This window comes from Schistocerca serialis, chromosome 4 (assembly GCF_023864345.2).
Source record: "Schistocerca serialis cubense isolate TAMUIC-IGC-003099 chromosome 4, iqSchSeri2.2, whole genome shotgun sequence".
Classification (NCBI taxonomy): domain Eukaryota; kingdom Metazoa; phylum Arthropoda; class Insecta; order Orthoptera; family Acrididae; genus Schistocerca; species Schistocerca serialis.
The window spans coordinates 173,917,587-173,933,299 of record NC_064641.1 but is presented as its reverse complement, the minus strand read 5'-3'; the positions used below and the strand labels follow the sequence as shown (position 1 = coordinate 173,933,299).

At 41.7% G+C, this 15,713-nt stretch overlaps 1 long non-coding RNA gene across 1 annotated transcript in view; it reads left to right on the top strand.

Moving 5' to 3' along the window:
- LOC126473143 (uncharacterized) overlaps positions 1-15,713 on the top strand; it is a 1,059,929-nt gene that overhangs the window by 320,710 nt on the left and 723,506 nt on the right. The window contains exon 2 of the long non-coding RNA XR_007586417.1: positions 5,997-6,100. This is a non-coding gene — a long non-coding RNA (uncharacterized LOC126473143). The remainder of the gene's footprint in view (positions 1-5,996; positions 6,101-15,713) is intronic.

The following is a 15,713-nucleotide window of genomic DNA, read 5'->3' as shown; positions in this document are numbered from 1 at the left end:
ATAAATCCTTTCCATCGATAACTATTTCTCTCCTTCATACCTCCTCTGTGTTAGCACAGATGACGTGTCACTGATCTCTTTTGTGCTAAGACTGCTGTACACGCGAGGTGCCTATTGCTTCCAGTGACCTGAGTGGAATGCATAAGTTCTAACATGTGTTCACCAACCTGCCGTCTTCTAAAGTTGTTGTCCCCTGCGCAGAAAACAGCACGTAGGTCGTGAAACCGTAATCTTGAGGCTGTAAGAAACTCTTTGCGAGGAACTTTTATTTCAGAAATGATTAAATTTCCAATCAGTTTGGACATACGAGATGCCACTCGCTTTTTATTGGCGCAATTACTTTCGTTTTTAGAGTCGCAAATGATTTATATTCTTCAACAAATTAATGAACTGCATGCTTCCGTAATTAGTATCACACTGTGCTCAACTATATGTCCAAATAGCCATACATTGCAAATAAAGTCTTAACTAACTCTGACCGTCGCAGGCAACATGTTTGTCCTCTGACACTGCCGAACAAGCTCTGATCTTACAGCCGAGCCAATTCGCCCGCCATCCAAGTTAGGTGCTATCCGAAGATCACCAAGTGCTTCGTCTGCCTTTTCGTTTAGCAGTTTTTTATTATTCTGCTGGTTATTAATACTTGTGAAATAATGGAATGGCAGTATGCTATTGAGAAATGCTTTAAATATGAAAAGCAAGTAAATAATCTGTTTAGATTGTCTAATACTAATAACAGAAGATTGTCATTTTGGCGCACAACTACCGAACGCAGCAGCCAATCGCGGAGAAGGACCACAATTTAGGTGGTCTTTCTCGCGGCACCCGTAGCGAACAAACCATCTGTCGACGGTACCTCTCACCACATTACGTCGCCTTGCCACTTCCGCCTTGTGAACTGCTCTAAGAAGAGCTTCGTGTACTTGAATGTGATGGCTGCAAACTATTATTTATGTTTAAAAACTGTGTCTTCATTTAGAATTTCGTGTGGATACTTCCTTATATGAACGTAAATTTCCAGTTCTTTGAGAATGTTCATACTAAGTCCTTTCGGTATTTTGTGTAATATTTCCAACGTGCTTTCGATTTTCTCGGCCTTGAGTTTTCAGATGTAAATAGAATATTGAAAGATTATTATTACTGTTTCTAGTGTGTCCTATAATGTATGAAATCTTCATGGGTTATCAGCCGAGTGGCGTCGTCTTTTAGTCGAAACGTTTCAATGGATTGCGTATCCATCATCTTCAAGCCTGAAGATGCGACTAGAAGACGACGCCACTCGGCTGATAACCCATGAATATTTCATAGCTGAAATACGCCGAGAAAGCCTTAAATCGCATATTCTTTAAATCTGGTGCTAAAATTTCATCCGGTTTGGGTTTCTGGAAGTCACGAAACACTGCTGCATTAAACGATAGTATTACGCTGGTGCCCTAAGAGAGCTGCATTGCTTTATAAATATCTTCTAACCGTTACTTGGAACCCCCTTCGACATACACGATGAGCAGCGAACTGCAAGTCGTCTCTTACAAACCACCCAGAAGAAAACTCAGTATAAAATAAAGCTTCTACTATCTGGAATTCGCAGAAGCGTCCAAATTTCGGGAAAACATGCTCTTCTTCTAGCTTTGTTTACGTGACTACCATCTCACTAACCTACCCTTTAACAATTCATTAAGGACACCCACGATCTCAAAGAATCCAGAAAAATCTAATCGTGTTCAATATTTCCTGTGAATTCTAGTCTCAAGACCTTATTTTATCTGCCACCCTGTCCTGCTGCCGCGCCTCCGTCGACACGCCACACCTTGTATCTATATCTGGTCTCCCCTGCTTCCTTTCCCAGCTTAAGATCTGGCCCACTCCCAGACCATAAAATCATATTCACGTTCTGCCATTCTGGTCGTAACACACACCCTGGCCCTGATGTAAAATATGGAACTGAGCCCTCTCTTTCCTTCTCCTAGCACCAATCCTATAGCCTCACCCTCCCATATACTCGTTCAGCTTCAACATACTTGTAATTCCCATAGTTGTATTTCACGTAGCCTACCACCAGAAGTCCCCCATCATCTCTGCAGAATATAAAGAGCTCACATCAGTATCCTAACATGATTTCATTGAAGTTTAATGCTAATAACATATTAATTTCATTTTTGTTTAGCAAAATTGGAAATTACACGCCCCTCACCTGAAGGGGATAAAGTAGCGAATACAATAATAACAATAATAATAATAATAACAATAAAAAAGGTAGAGAAATATTGTTCACATTTTTGTTCCTCCCACACTTTGTAAAAGAGTTACAAGTCTCTGAACGTTATACTCTCCGCCTCTCAACCCGCATCCGCCTACCTTCCACTAGACGCTTCCACCCTCAGAAAATTGAGTTCCCGCCCCACCTCTAACGTCTAGAACTAGTGTAGAAATCATATACGTCCTGTAAATTTGATCAGCGAACTCCCACTGTATCCGCAATTATCAACTAACCTGTGATTATAGCACTACGTACCTCCTCCTCTTCAACTTTACACGATCAGTATCCTGTCCTCATCCATCACGTAATTCCAGTCAACTCCCTGCTCTAATCCTATAGTATTACTATTATAGGATAATTTTAACAACCATAATAAAAGTCCTTAATAATAATAATAATACTTATATAGTAACAAATCTGTCCTTCCTGTCAGTTACAGCCCGAGGTTTCCTCTCCTCTTCATAAAGTAAGTCTGTGTTACGTACCCCTCTCTTTACCGTTTCACGTCTAACACTCACATCGACTCGCATTCAGACCCTATCGTAAAAGCCGTACCTGTCTCCTACTACTCGTATTATTCCATTTCCTACGTACTCACTTATCCACTCATTTTCAGTTGCCAGGAGAGTTGCTCACTCACTTGCATTTCACAACCATCAAATCATGAACATTACCAAATTCGTCAATAGGTTTCATATTTACTTAATTGTTCATCTTTAACCTCATTAAATATTTTAAATTAATCCTTCAAGTTTCATGTACCTTGAGGATCAGCACTGAGACTGCTCGCACTCCAACCCGACCACCCGTACTGGAGAGATGAAAATAACAACAAAAAACGGAACTCTTCATTCATTATATTTACAGAGGCAGGCTACCCGTATTCAGAATGTAGGTTTGAATTTATCAGTTAAGCGTTACTTGAAACTGAAGCACAGTAGAGCAAACACGAAAGTGAAACGATGATTTGGACACTGTTTTACTAACCTGGCACTGTTAAATGGGTTACCTTCCTCGGATATGAGAGGCCGTACCATGGTAGGGTTATTTTCACGTGAGCATAGGACATTAAGAGATGAAAGTAACGTCAAGCAATCACAAAATTTAAAATATGGAATTAGGGTCAGTCACCTGACCTTTAGATTCGTAGTGTGACACTAGAATTTTGAACCACCAAACAACAGGAAGCTATGTCGTTGATTAGGCCATCTATGTTGCATGTAGACCAAGCGCACTTTCGGAAACGGCATGTTATGAACTATCTCTACGTACTGTTCTAGATAACTAATACTGTACTAAAACACAGTACAGCACGCAATACCGTTTGAGCTAACGAAGCATGAAACTCCTTTCTTGTTTCAGCACTCCGTGAAAATTGTGCACACCACTTCGTTCGAGTTCGTTCTCGAACGCAACACTAAACTGCAGCTCTTTCATTGAAACCCTTTGCATCACTGTGTCATAACATGGCAATTTCTGTTTCCGAAAAAAAAAAAAATTCTGGTGAACCGCAAATATAACTTTTTTATATTTCTCCTGCGCTGATATTGACTTGGGTTTTCACGGACATTCAGAGGGATGCTAGAGTCTGCCTGGGACGCTATTTCGTCCACGTACAGCACTTCGTTGTTATCGTCAGGTGGCCCCAATGAACTCAGCTGTTAAGGGAGCCGGTCACCCTTTATACCTGACCTCTGGTCCCCTCCCTTGGCAGACATAAATGGACAGCAGCTCTCTCAAGGGAGCTCAGCCCATCACGAGCACCTGGCGATGCCGCCGAGGTACGACACGCAAATATCCCGTCAGGCACTAGCATCTCCATTTGAGTGCCCGTGAAGATTTCTGTACATATGAAACCGTAAATAAAAAGAAACCAAATCTTGGTATTTATATCTGTTTACCATTCATTAACCGTTTTCAAATAAGTCAGACTCATAGGTATCCGGTTACACCATCTTCAGACTTGGTGTTGTCTTGACGATTGCCTTTTCCTATTAGAAATCAAGACACAGAAGGCAGCAATTACTTGGGGATTGTTATGCAATTACCAGTGTGTTCATCATTTACCTTCGTCTTTGAGATATAAAAGGTGAACATTGTGACCGAAATACGTTTTAATACGACTTGTTACGTGGATAAACGAACTGTAATCATACACCACTATAACAGTTCGGTTTTTCTACTTAATGCATAAAAATCTGTGAGTGGCAGAACAGAAACGTCAGGTTCTGGGGTTCAATCCTCAGGAGGATCCCAGGATTTTTCTCTGTTATCTACGAGGGTTGTCTAGAAAGGAAGTACCGATCGGTCACTAAATGGAAACCACAGTGCAAATCAGAAACATTTTATTTGCAAGAGTTAGGTACACTTTCCAGATGTTTCTCTACATAGTCGCCGCACCGACTTAGACATTTATCGGAGCGTTATACCAAATTTCCAACATTTTCGTCATAGAAGGCAGCCGCTTGTGCTTTCCGATAATTCTCTACGCTAGTCTATAGCGCTTAGCCTGCGCCCAAGTGTTGTCTTCGTATCCAGCGTTTCATGTGAACAGAGATGATACTCAGGAGGAGCCAATTAGGGCTGTATTGTGGGTGATCGAACACTTCCCATCAAAAAGGCAGCAGGAGCGTCTTCACTGTCCCTGCAGAGTGCGGCTGAGAATTGCCATGAAGAAGGAAGTGCGTGGCAGTTGTGTTAGGTGGGCTGCATTCATTAAGGCGAAGCCCCTTAGCGGGCCCTCCTACTTGGCGGGAGACATCGTTGTTCTAGGCACCTTTACTCGCTCACAGTGTGCTCACAACTGAAAAGAGCGTCTTGATACGATCGACGCTCATACTAGAGACACTACCCAGCACATATGTGCAAAGCTTCATCGGGTTTTCACTGTGGTGACCATTTAGCGACCGATCGGAACTTACTTTCTGGACAACCCTCGTATATCTCATTTCACCACCGACACTGACTTTTTTAATGTGAAAGATGCTGAGTTGCACATTAAACTGCTATATGATTTAACTTAAAGAATGCCACCTCCAATAGAACAATTGTGTTCTCAAAACAACCTGTGTGTTGAGGATGAAAGGTTAATAGGACCCATCTGAAGATGAGCAAGACTGGCTTCAGACCAATTACAAGTCGTTAAGCAAATACAAAAATAAAAGGGGAATGATGCAGTTATATATGCATATGTCAGTTTGAAAGCAGCTGTCGAGAATTCTCAACATGAAAAAATAAATAAATTCCAATAAACGTTATTATTGTTCTCAAACATTTTTATACAGATTGTAACTAGTATAATGCAGATATTTATATTGGTGACTCAGGGTAGTGTACTAAACGATATCATTTGTAGACTAGTAATTATAGCTATTACATGTCCGATGGTTTTAGGCTGGGTAGTACCTCAAAGTATGTGTGGCAAGAGCAAGCCATTAATCTTTATTTTCCTCTGTGTAGCAGGGAAGGTGTTAAAGGCAGATGTGTGGATGCAAAATGGTAAGTGTATACTGGCAGGCGCAGTCCACTTAGTGGTGCTAGTACGACCGTGCAGAAAGTATCAGGTTGTAAAGTTTGTGAAGACTGTCTGACGCAGAGAAAAAACAACTGACACGCTGATGTTTGCACATATCAAGGTACCACCTATAAAAATATCTGAACTTATACCCGATGTGTTCTTCATGTCTAAAGTGCTATTTTTGTAGTGTATTTAATATTTTATTTACGATTATTGTTGCAGATTACGCGCTCCTCCACAGCGTTAGTGGGAAAATCAGCCGAAGGTGCAAGTGAATAACTCCACTAAGGCGACCACCCCAGTGAAAGCTACACAGGACTCACAAGGTAAGTTTCGTTCCCCCAGCTACTTGTCACAGACATGAATGGGGCGAATTCCTCAGATAACTGACGGTTCTGAACAAGTGTTTACACATTGCCTAAAGATCTTTGATTCAAATTTCGATGAAGCTATAGTCCTTTGGTGGCCCTTCTCCCATCGCCTATCAGTTGTCAACAGCTTATATACCGCTGTCGATATCTGTGTCCATTTCGATCGTCAACGTCATTTGTGAAATATGGAGGGCAAGCAGTTATCAATAAATCTTTTAAAGGGACGTGCAACAAGCCGTGGAGCCTCAAGAGGTCAGTGCCGCTCTAATGGAGACAATGCGGCGTGACAGTCGTATTTGAATTGCATTAATTTGCACAGCTACTTGGAAAACAGCTTTCTATTAAAGTTCGTACTTACTAAGATTCTTTGTTGCGTTACAGTGACCAAAGATACCACATATGGGTTGGCATGAATGTTCCTGCTGCGAGAGATGATTTGTCACGAGTCTTTCGAGTAGCGAATGTTCTACATGATCGAAAGCTAGACCGCCACTACAAAAACGGAATGTTAAACTGGTAATCAGTATTGTGAAGTTACAGGTGGGATATTCGCGTGAGAGTGGAAGAAGTGTGTGTCGGAGGGGGGGGGGGGGGGGCGGCGTGGGAGCCGTGGCATATGTTAAATGAGACCGCACCAATACCCACCACACGGTAAGCTCGTCTCGAACAGCGACGTGACCCAACGTTACCTATGTTCGAATGACGTGGGCAGCCGACCTTTTGTGCTGTATAATAGTATTAGGTAACCATAGAAGATACAGAGGAGCGTTATATCCCGTTTTAAGAAGCGAAAAGCGTGCTGAACAATTCTATTCTCATTTTATATCTGTATGGAGTTAGTTACATATTCCATAGAACATTTGAACGATTCTTTTATGAAGTTATGTGGAACGAGTTAGATTACAGAATATGTATACGTGATTGATATTAATATTAAACAACACATTTTTTAGTCCCAATCATGTAAATGTAGCTACACATTTTTAGTAAATTACGGCAGTGATTTAACTGAAAGTCAAAGAGTAATGGACAAATAAAACATAACAAAATTGCAATGAAATACGTATAAATACGATCGACACGTCAGATTAAAGAGCTCGATCTTGAAAAGCAAATATTGTAAAGTCGTTTATAGTCTGTTCAGCTAATAAAACAGTGCTGCATGTACTAGAACATACACATTCACTTAGTGCCAGTTCTAGAGTACGTGATTTCCGTGTTTTAATTACTTTTTATATCCAACTGTCCTTATGCAATTACAGCTGCACGTAATTAAAATTATATGAAACTTCCCAAAGAACTGTTTGCTCCAGCGAAATGGGGCGGTAACACTTCATAAGAATCATGACGTGGTTTGAAATTAATGTTTGTTTGTGACTATTCACAATTTTATAAGGAATTTGTGTCATACTTATTTTTACATTTAATTCATTCGCAAACTGTTCGACTTACAGCTTACTAGAAAACCTCAGATGAATCAACATAAAGCTATGCACTTTTCTATGCCTTTAGATTTATACTAATGTTACGGATATGCAAATTGTAATGCTGAACTGATATATATCGTGATGCTAACTATGCGAAATATTTGAAAATTTGAATTGGTATGAAATGGCCAGCTCAGATCTTGAAGAAACAGTCTAGGCTGGATATTAGTTGCAGTAATAACTGCAAAATACTCACAGGTTTATTTCGTGAATTTTAAAGATTTAAGTGATTTAATGAGAGCATTAACTAGGGACTTGTACTGCTTTATGGAGTAAAAATAGAAAAAAAAATTGTGTTAGCCTTACTTATATTTACTACGAGCACCTCTTCTTAATATTAAATTTCAGGACTGTTAGTTGAGTTTAAACCGAGCACATACTCTTTTACATGCAAACAGTTATGCACTAGCGAATAATTTGGACACTAAGTGATAAACACTAAGTTGAATTGTAATTTTTCTCCCACTTAGTGTGATTTCGGCTGCAGTTCGATTATTGTGGATGGTATCCCTCGCTGTCAACTGAAATTCAAAGCCAATTGCACAAATATGCTGCAAGTGTGTTATAAGTAATGTTAGGATGAGTATTTCTGTATGAGTTTGTGCACATATCTATAAGTGGACAGGTTATAAAGAACCATGATACTATCCGAAATCAAAGAAGCAAATAATAAAGAATAACTGCGAAGAATAGTTTATATAGGACTGAGAGAATTGAAGACAGTTTGAAAATAATGAAAAACCGAAAATCACCAGTAGTAGGTGGAATAAATACCACACTGTGAAACACAATGGAAATATTTTATTAAAATCATGACCAGTTTCATGCCTATTCAAGCGTATCCTCATGTAATCTATACAGATAAGAAAGTAAGTATTTTGCAACTTTTCCTTTTTACTATGGCTTACTAAATATTGTCATATGGACTAGAACAGTCCTGTCCATTTGGACAGCCTATACAGAGAAGCTATGTTAAATACTCCTAGGTGCCTGCAGGTAGCCAACTGGCCTCAGAGTCGTGTCAAGTGGTTGCCTATATGTAGGCGACTCTCACTAATTCACAGGTTTTCTCTGTTAAGGTACATTTCTAAAATGCTAAATAAAAGTGGGCGGATACCACCGAGGATTTTGCCGAACTGAGGGGTCTAAGAGGGACTCTATGCCATTCACATATGTGTCAATGTCGCACCCATCAACGATCACGCTACAGGAGGATGCAAAACGAGAGGGCTGGAAAACCATAATGATCCTTTGCTGTTTCGGATCATGTTCAGATTTCGTCGAATGGTTTTGACCGGTACCTAGTGGTTCCAACCAGTAGAAGAGATCAAAAATTGCAGTTATCAAAAAATTGTGAGTATCAAGAGGATGAGCATCATACTGCGAATTCGTTTTCGACTGCAGAGTGTGTGGGAATCAACGGCCCGGGGGAAGGTGTGGTCTTATTCAGAATCTTTTCGCCATCCACTAAGGCCTTTTCTTGTCGATTATAGGTGGCAGTCTGGCTGAAATGTTTCCCTCGGTCACCCATAATAAAACTGCCTCGCGGATCTGAACTCCATCGCAGAGGCATTAAGAAAACAAGTTAAATGTGCGTAAGAGGGGGTATGACGACCTTCCCATTGTGTGACACGTCCAATGTGGCATTGGGCAGTAGTGTGGTGAAATTTGGTGCCTTATGACATCATTAACCCACCTTACATCTCACATGAACTTCTGAGCTCTCACCTTTTTTATCGCATATGTTGAAACCTTACAGTTTGAAATGCCGTCGAGCCTGAGGGTAAGGTCGCAGGGCGCCACGCTTTCGCACGATTACAAAGGAAGGTTGTAGGCACTTTCCAGCCAAATTTCGAACTTATTCGTCGCAGTGGAAGACAGTTATGAGGATCCGAAAAAATGATTCTGTAATTGTGTAGCGCAGTCTATTTTTACGTCACATTAATATTTCTAACGTTGGCACACCTTTAATTTCTTTATTAATGGCTATCGTGAAATACTCGAGTGTCTCTTAAGAATCTCGCACTATTTTTTGAAACGCAGATGAATTTCTGGAGAGAGCATTTGTATGGCTGTTGGACTGTCGAGGTGACACATTGGCTGCCACCGGAGCGACAATAGAACGCCGCGCGCGGCGGAGTCGCGTATTATGCCGCGTGAAGGCCGGAGACGCAAACAGAAGCCGACGGCAGCTGCCGTCGCCTCCCACGCCGCCTCCGCAACCTGTTTGAATAATGGCGGTGGCGGCGTCGATGGTGGCGAAGTGCAGACACAATAATGTTATCGGCGGCGCGAAGAGCACGTTTCCGGGCCAATCAGAGGGCGCCGGTCACAGTCGCTGTTATTACCAGCCGTGACAGCGCCCTCAGCTTGCATTTCACTACGGACTGGGAGTTTTACGGTTGTGTTTCGCGGCCACTCTAATCTCGCCCCCGTCTCAGCAACGAACCCTACTGAACGTTAGGAATTTCTACTAGTTCAACAATAAAGAACAAGATCTTAATCGCTGATTCCTTGGACATGACATGTTTTAATAATCGTCTTTAGATATTGTCATACGAACAAAGTATGCAAAACTTCCAAGTATTTCACATAACGCGAAATCAGCAATGAATGAATACAGTCAGAATAAGCATCAAAGATAAAATTGAATTATGAACAGAGATACAGATAAGTGAATTTTATTTATTTATTTCTTGAGTTGTCAGCCTTCTGACTGGTTTTATACAGACCGTCACGCACTCGACCCCTGCGCCAATCACTTCATCTGGGGGTAGCGCATGCAAGCTACAGTCTGCTGGATGTATCCCAATCTCTGTCTTCCTCTACAGTTTTTTCCCTCTGCAGCCTCCTCTAGTACCATGAAAGCTATCCCGTGATATATCAACAGATGTTTTACCACCCTGTCCCTTCTTCTTGTCAGTGTATCCCTATATTCCTTTCTTTGCCGAGTCCACTGAGTACCTCCTCATGCGTAACTTATCAGTCCACCTCTTAAATACTTCAATTCTGTTCTGCTCCAGTTTTCCCAAAGTCCATCTTTCACTAACACACAATGCTCGAAGCGTACAATCTCAGAAATTTCTTCCTCAAATTAAGCTCTATGTTTGATATTACTATACTTCTCTTGGACAGGAACGCCCTTTTTGCCAGTGCTAGTCTGCTTTATATGTCCTTCTTGCTCCACCATCATGGGCTATTTTGCTGTTTAGGGAGCAGAATTCCTTAATTTCACCTACTTCGTAATTAACAATCTTGATGTTAATTTTCTCACTTTTCTCATTTCCGCTACTTCTCATCACTTTCGTCTATCTTCGAGCTACTCTCAATCCATATTCTATAGACTGTTCATTCCATTGAGCAGATCCTGAAAGTCTTATTCACTTACAGTGGGGATAGAGATAACAAGACATTATGTAACTTATCTGAGATATAAAACACAGTAAAATTAAAGGCACAGTCATGAGTAAAAATACACGGACTGAGCATTTTTGACGAAACCTTCCCTTTATCGAATAAAATTTTCACATGTACGTCATACACAAGAGTGAAGTTGTAACTGCATTATGTAGAATTCTGAGTAAAATTGCAAGTATGGGTTGTGGTAAATTTATCATAGAATTTAGAGTAAATAGACGAAACAGATTTACAGACAGTATCTCAACTAAAAATACGAAAGGTGCATAATTTTAGAAAAGTTGACGGTGAGGACTGATAAAATTATAACGTACTTCAATCATACAAGAACTGCAAGAAGTAGCCAATGAAGTGGAATTATCAGGATAACCGAAAGGCAAAATTAAATTTTCTAAATAAGAAACATCGAAATAGACATATCGAAATTGACAGAGTATTGCATTCAGAATACAGGAACATGACGATTGGCTGTTTGGTGTGCTTTCTTTATGCCAAAGACGAAGATTTTTGGAATACATCTTGTTCAAAAATTTTTAAGAAACCTGAGATCAAGACTGTCCTATCATGAAAATTCTACAGAGAACATTTGGTCCTATATTATTGTGAGGTGTCGATTGAGCTGTTTGCCATATTCCTAAGGTGCTACAGATTCGATCGCTGATGAGTTCAGGGAAGGGAAGTTCCTCACGAGATCCTGCAAATTTAAGACAAACGATGTTAAGCAATGGATAACGTCTTTTTAGATGAAAATTACTAGAGCTGGCCCAATTAAGCGTGAAAGTAAGGGTAGCACACCTCGCACGGATATATTAAGGAAGAGATCCATCAAACTACGGAAGGTCACTATAGCAAATTGGTTTACTATTATAAGCCAACGATCTTGCCGTCAGATCACCGATGTTAAGCTTGGCAGTATTAGGATGGATCACCGTCCGGGTGTGCCGAGTGCTGTTGGCAAGAGGGGTGCACTCAGCCCTTGTGAGCCAAATTGAAGAGCTACTTGACAGAGAAGTAGCGGCACCGGTCACAAGAACTGACAACGACAGGGAGGGCGGTGTGCTGATCACTGCCCCTCCGCATCCGGTGACGCCTAAGAGCTGAGCATGACACGGCGGCCGGTCGGTACCGTTAGCCCTTTAAGGCCTGTTCCGACGGTGTTTCTTTTTTGTCATAAGAAATCAAAACAATAATCTACCCTCTGTATCAAGTTAGTAAACGTTCAATACATGGACAAGAAATTGCAAATACGAGCTATAGCCTTGGTACATGTGGGTGGACATATGAATGCACAATATGAAACTATATTGTGGATGCAGCCAATGAATGCAGAAAGATTAGTGATTTGAAAATGATCCCTAAAAAGCAAGAATGAACACCAATGATGAGTCCATCATGCGTGCAGCTAGCTAGCCATGAGTACTAAATATGCGCACGAAAGGCGGCCGCTGTGGCCGAGGGGTTCTAGGACCTTCAGTCCGGAACCTCGCTGCTGCTACGGTCGCAGGTTCGAATCCTGGTTCGGCCATGAATGTGTGTGATGTCCTTAGGTTAGTTAGGTTTAGGTAGTTCTAAGTCTAGGGGACTGATGATCTCAGATGTTAAGTCCCCTAGTGCTTAGAGCCATTTGAACCATTATTATGTGCACAAAAACCTGATGCAAATTAACAGCTTTGCATTCCCCTCCCGTTGGTGGCTGCATCGTCGGTGCATGCTTACCACTCTTAAAGTGTGCGAACATGGATGGCAGCTGCTGTAGCGGCTATAGGTTGTGAGTCCAGCACGGCCTCTTTACTTTTCGCACGCTCGGACACATCTTTCTCTATGGATATCTCCTGTAGCTGTGTAAACCGAAGTGCGTTCTCAACAGCGGCGTTCCTAAAACAAGTGTTCTCTTGGATCTCTCTGAGCCAAGGGTGTTCTGACTTTACGAAACTTAGCTGGTTGTGCTAGTGTGTGAATTAAGCCACCCATCTGAAGCAGACCTTATGAAATACGACAAAAAATAATTTTATAAGTAAATCAGAGAATTTCCTGCTCTCACAGACTTCGTCACAGTTATGATATGGTGTGGGAAGAAGGCAGAAAATCTCTCCCACTACATAATAGATTTCCAGCCACATCCAGCCAAAATTTTTGGACTTGTACATGCGTGGAGACTCGCTCCTCGTACAGAAATAATTATTGGGAGCCAATTACAGAACTTCTTACTAGGGTTTGAACAAATTTTCCCTCGGGGCACGACAGCAGTCAATGTCTGTTCCCACACCCCAAAACCCTGTGTTTTCAGCTGACCCAGAGCTGTAGCTGAAAAGGATTCCCTGATCGATTCAGATTATATGGTATGCAAGCCAACCTTTTCGACGCTCCTTCTGTGCGGACATCACAGACGTCAATTTATGTCCTATACTTGCCCAGAGATGGCTTTTAGCAGCAAACGATTTTAGAAACAGTCCTGTTTTCCTAAGCTAACTTCCTGGTCACGAGACAGCTAAAAAATCCTCAAGGCTGCTGTAATAACAAGTCTCCTTCATCGAATTAAGAAATGGCTCTGAGCACTATGGGACTAGAACTTAGAACTACTCAAACCTAACTAACCTAAGGGCATCACACACATCCATGCCCGAGACAGGATTCGAACCTGCGAAGGTAGATGTCACGCGGTTCCAGACTGTAGCGCCTAGAACCACTCGGCCACCCCGGCCGGCTCGAATTAAGAGGAAAAGGAGATAAAGAAGCAGTAAGCTGTGCATTCGTTAGCAACGGCAAATATCCTTCCAGTTCCTACACTCCAAGCTTTCGCTGAAGCTAGTTGCACTTGGTCATTCTGAACATATCAGTATTTCTGGACTCACTCCTGAAACTATGCTGCGAATTAATCTGAAATATGACGTACATGGCTGATCTGATTCTGATTATTTATTGCAGTCAAAGTTGCAATACAATTCTACAGAACTGGTCAAGTGTAAGCACTCACGTGCCATTTTAAGTGGCTAAAACTTGTAATGTTAGTCGCAATAAACTTGCAGCTGAGGCTGAAATGAATAACTCTGTATGGAATCAACTCTGTATGTCACGTTCCAGACGAATTCAAATATGAACATCCCCGAGTGAAATTTAACTTGTCCTAGCCTCTGACTGGTTAAAGGTGGATAACAGAGACTCCATACTGGCTTGACACCTGGTTCTTGGTAGCAATTCATTTTTAGATGTTCAGTTTGGAAGTTAGGATGGAGAGTTACGATAATAACGTCGCTCTGACGTTTACGTAGTGGACAGTGCGTTCTTAATACAGGTGTAATCTTTTCATTACGACTGTGAAGAATTGTAGTGGCTCATATTGCTGCACGACAATTCATTATTGTGGCATACCTGAAACATATGGAATCATTAAGTGGATTTAGACTATCCTTGATACCTATCACAGTCACGACGGAACTAATCGACAGATCTACGATCCTACTAGATCTTCTGCGAGACCGATCGAGATGGTGCAATGGTTAGGACACTGCACTCCCATTCGGGTGGACGACGGGTTCAGTCCCGCATCCGGCCATCATGATTTAGGTTTTCCGTGATTTCCCTACATCGCTTCAGGCAAATGCCGGGATGGTTCCTTTGAAAGGGCAAGGCCGACTGCCCTCCCCATACTTCCAGAATCCGATGAGACCGATGAACTCGCAGTTTCGTCTCCTCCCCCAAATTAACCCTCTTCTACGAGAGGGAGATAGTCATTACAAGACGCAAGGTTAGTCGACAGACCGTTCGCGAGGTGTGTCTGAAGAATACGCGTCCAGCTGCAAACCCCTTATAAACTCCCAGGCTGTAACAACCATTCCATGTCGTCACGTTTTCGGAAGTAATTCGAACGAATATTTTGAGATAGCTCAGAAAATATTAGGTGCCGTTTCAGCTAAATGCTGCGACACAAAAATATTTCGCTGTAGATTGTGCGATAGAAAAAAAAAATCAGCGATATTGAGGCAGTAACTTTTGAGCCGTTGGCCGGAAACTCTGTTTGTATGAAGTGGTGTGAAGAGACAGCAGAGTCTTACACAGGTATCTAGCATCGCCTGCAGCCTGAGTGGATCATGAGCACATAGTACTATTAGACAGGTCTCCAATGGTGTGAAATCTAGTGAAAATACAGCTGTGAAACTTGAAACTGGAGTATGCTTCTTCTGATTCAGTTAATCCCAGCAGTCATTCCGAAACCTTCTAAGCTGCCTCTAGTGTGCGTTAAAGCTATTCAGTAGCTCTCTCTCTCTCTCTCTCTCTCTCTCACACACACACACACACACACACCCTCGATTACCTGCGAAGCTGAGCGACCCCCGATTTCGAATGGATGTGATCCGCTTAGGGCAGCCTGGAGGAGAACGCGGATATTCATTGGCATTCGCTGTGTAGAACATTCAAAACTAGTCCTTACCATTTCAAATTGCGTTTACTTATGGAAGCGGAAATCTGTTTTGAGACGTCCGCTGCTGACTCATTGCCACTATGCAGATATACCTTGCTCCTGGTAGCCTGCCGAATTTCGCTTTACGCCAATGCAACACAAAATTGGGTGATTAAGACAGATACTGCTCTACAGTGCAGCTACCAAAACTCCCAAAGTTCTCGTGTTAAAGGTTATTACTGATTGCCAGATGGTAAGTGATTAC